Below are 4,180 nucleotides of genomic sequence, written 5' to 3'. Positions count from 1 at the left end.
TAAACTCAACTTTAGGCCCAAATGAAAACACAAAGCAGACTAGTGAGGTCTGCAAGGCAAGGCCTCTCTGGGGAGGGCAGTTTTAAGCTTAGACTGGAACAGTGAAGAGAAAGAATCGGTTCAGGAGTTAAAGGAACAATCTCGGCAGAGAGACAAGTGCAAAGTCCCTGAGGCTTAGCACAGGATCTTGGCACATAAAATGTCCAGAAGGAGGTTCTTGCATAGACTCAAGGACAAATGAGTAAACTTGAAAACTTCAGACCATATTGAACAATGACGTATGTAGTGGGTACTATTTTCTTCACCTTTGCCCTTTGCTCGTTCTCCTTTCACAAGGATGACAACTGCAGATTCACAAAAACATGGTAAGAGGAAATCAAAGCCCATTTCTCTAGCACCAAATGTCTTGACCAAATACAGTAAATTGTAATCCAGTCCACTTCGCAAGCCAACTGAACGAAGGAATTCAATTCAAATTCAAATGTTTTCAAATGGCAAATGTAAAATTTCTTCTTCTGGTCCTACCATCAAGAATTAGGCAAGACCTCACAAGTTAAAAGGAACAGTCCTTCAGAGCACCAAATCTTCCATGATAAAGACTGAAGATGCTACCTGCAATTCAGGGGTACTAAAACACCCCCGCTTCTGACATGCTAACATTTTTATTCTTAACAATCAGGGTTATCAGTCATAAACTCAAGGTGTGTACCTATGTTTTCTAGCTTCTTGTTTGCTAGCTCCCATACTCTCTTAGGCTCAATAATTTGCTAAATTGATTGACAACTCAGAAAAGTGTCCCTAGTTTTGTTATAGCAAAATGGATATAAATGAAGAGATGCATACAACAAAGTCTGAAAGGATTTGCAACTCAAATCTTTCCTATCCCCAAAAGGGACATACTACTCTCCCACATATGTAAATGTCTATAAAGAAACTGCCACGAAGTCTTAGTTCACAAATCTTTTTATGTAATTTAACCTCTAGCTACTTGTTGCTGGGCTTGGCTGACATCATGGGTCTTTCTGGCCTGCCAAGCTCTAACTGTTTTATTTCTATGTATTCCATTGGTGAGGTACATGTGCATGGCCATGATTTATATCATTGAAAAAAGGTATTCCTATGAATAAGTTATTGGTCTTGAAAAATTCTACCACGAGGTTTTGGGCACTATTTTCATCACGAAGGTCATAGATTTCCAATTAGTGATCCTTTTTCTTTGTTTCCAACGTTTGCATTCTAGTCACCGATAATTATAAATTAAGATTGATTGCATGTTTGATCAACTTCAGACTGTAGAATCTAATTTCTTCATATTTGGAACTCTATAATTTTGAATAATTATCAATTGGTCTATATGTATGAACATTATCCTATTATTATTTGCATTGCACTTCATGATTGTTATTTAAATGTACTTTTTGATAATAACATGATGCAAATTCTTTTCAGTTTGTCACTCCTAGTATAGAAGACCCATGATTGTCTATTCAAAATGGCCAATATCAGCTCATTTCAGCTCACTGATTTCTGGACTTTTGATCTTTATGTGTTCAATTTCATTCTGGATAATTTCCAATTTTCCTAGATTCATACATTTTATATTTCACATTCTGATTATGAGTTGATATTTGCAGCTGATTTCCTCCTTTTGAATTATATCACATCAACAAATGAAGTGATATAATTCAAAAGGAGGAAATCAGCTGCAAATATCAACTCATAATCAGAATGTGAAATATAAAATATTATTAACGGAGGAAGTCCATGCTGCACTGCATGCATTAGCTAACATCAAGGATTCAGGAACTGAAGGTGTACCAGTTGAGATATTCCAATAAACAGACACAACGCATCTATTCCAAGTGCTCATTCATTTATTAAAAAAAATTTGAAAAAATGCTAACTGGAAAATATCCATACTTATCCCCATCCCAAAGACAGGTGATCTAATAGAACATAGAAATCATCTATCATGCATCTATCACATGCAAGTAATATTTTCCTAAAGATAATTCAAAAATGGTTGCAGCAGTACATTGATAGAGAACTGCCAGAAATTCAAGGCATTTTCAGAACAGAACATGGAATTACACCAGACAGTTAGATCATGGTTGAAAGCAGAGACTATCAGAAAGGTATTTAATTGTATTTTTATTGATTTATGCAAAAGTATTCAGCCAATAGTGTGGATCATAACCACTATGGATTACATTGTGAAGAACTGGAATTCCAGAACATTTAATTATGATCATGTATAATGGAACTTGTGCATAGATTAGCGGTTCTCAACCTGTGGGTCGTGACCCCTTTGAGGGTCAAATGACCCTTTCACAGGGGTCGCCCGATTCATAACAGTAGCAAAATTACAGTTATGAAGTAACAACGAAAATAATCTTATGGTTGGGGAGTCACCACAGCATGAGGAACTGTATTAAAGGGTCGTGGCATTAGGAAGGTTGAGAACCACCGGCCTAGACCAACAAGCAGTCAGCAAACAGAACAGGATGCTATCTGATCAGGAAAGGAGTGTATCAGGGTTGTATTCTTTCCCCATACGAATTGCATCTGTAATCTAAGCAAATAATCTGAGAAAGTGGAATACATAAAGAATGTGGCATCAGGATTGAATAGGTTTATCAACAACTAAAATATGATACAATCTTGCTTTCTGAAAGCACAGAAGACTTGGGGCGCTTACTGATGAAGAGTGAAGATTAGTCTTCAGTATGGATTGCACCTCACCACAAATAACAAAAATCCTTACAACCAGTGAGCAGTATCATGAAAAAGAAAAAAATAAACTGTCTAAGATTCCCTTTTACTTAGATCCACAATCCATCCCCATGGAAACGGCAACCAAGAAAACAGATGGCATTGCCCCTAGAGGCGTTGCAGCGTGGCCACCCTGACACACCTGTGTCATCCGAGGGCAGAGAGAAGAGGGATTATGTCTGGGCTCATGGGTCTGACGTGAACCACCTGACTGACTGCGAGCCCCACAGTCCTATTGCACCTGCGTGACCTGGGCCACCTGGGGACCTGAAGGGGGTAGGGGGCAGTGGGGGTTCCCTGCTAAGTCATTTTGCAAAGTGACAAGATCCTGGCAGCTGGATGACAGTGCATGCTCTCGGGCCCAGCATGCACATCGGCTGATTAATTTAATGCATGAAGGCAGGTGATGTCCCGCTCCTGGGCACTGGCCACAGCCACCGACTGACCACCACCGTTCTGCCAAGATTCAGCCACAGACCACCACCATAACAGACTGCAGGAGCCCCCCACTCCATGCCAGGAGCGCATCCCACTGTGACAGGCACAGAAACTGCAGGGGGCGGGGGAGTGCGCGACAGCCTTCTGGGACACAAGCAGAGTTTGGCAGGTGTGGACTGAAGATGACCGTGTGTCTGTCCCCACAAGGCCACTAGCTGAGGGGGCTACTGGGAGGATGGTGGGGTCTGGCAGAAGCTAAGTGGAGAAGGAATCCTTTGGAAACAATAAAGTGAACTGAAGGTGGAAGAAAATCAGAAAAGAAACAAATGGCATTACATTCTACAAATGTGCTGCAAAACACCTTCTACTCCTTGACATCTCTTTAAAGATGACCTCGGGATCCTAGATTCAGGGGTCATCAGGCCCCATAGCTCCAGATTCTCACTATGGTTTGGTTTGCATTTCTCTCATAACAAATGATAGGAGTCCAGTTGGTAGAATGGTTTATGTATTGGGCTGCTAACCAAAAGGTTAGCAGTTCGAAATTCCCAGTTGCTTCTCAGGAGAAAGATGGGGTCTTCTACTCAAAAATTTACAGTTCAGAAACCCACCAAAGTAATTCTACTCATCTCCTCCCTGAGGAGATGAGCCAGTCAGGGTGCGATGTAACAATGATGAGAAATACAACTTTCCTCTAGCTCCTAAAGGTTTCCTCCCCGCTCCCACTACCATGACTCGAATTCTATCTTGCAAGACTGGCTAGACCAGAGGAGGTACACTGGTACAGATAGGAACTGAAAATACAGGGAATCCAGGACGGATGAGCCCTGTAGGACCAGTGGTGTGAGTGGCAAAACAGGGAGGGTAAAGGGAGAATGGGTAGGAAAGAGGGAACCGATTACATGGAACTGTGTGTGACCTCCTCCCTGGGGGACAGACAACCGAAAAGTGGGTGAAGGGAGACGTTGGA

At 41.4% G+C, this 4,180-nt stretch overlaps 1 non-coding gene across 1 annotated transcript; it reads left to right on the top strand.

Moving 5' to 3' along the window:
- The first annotated feature begins 2,873 nt into the window (after positions 1–2,873).
- LOC115870747 lies at positions 2,874–3,003 on the top strand. The gene has a single exon (XR_004046883.1). It is a non-coding gene; the product is annotated as a small nucleolar RNA SNORA17 (small nucleolar RNA).
- The last annotated feature ends 1,177 nt before the right edge of the window (positions 3,004–4,180 follow it).

This window comes from Echinops telfairi, unplaced genomic scaffold (genome assembly GCF_000313985.2).
Source record: "Echinops telfairi isolate 266 unplaced genomic scaffold, ASM31398v2 ScPeMD7_2;HRSCAF=8, whole genome shotgun sequence".
NCBI lineage: Eukaryota > Metazoa > Chordata > Mammalia > Afrosoricida > Tenrecidae > Echinops > Echinops telfairi.
Note: the sequence above shows the minus strand (reverse complement) of the source record. Positions and strands in the feature narration are given on the sequence as shown.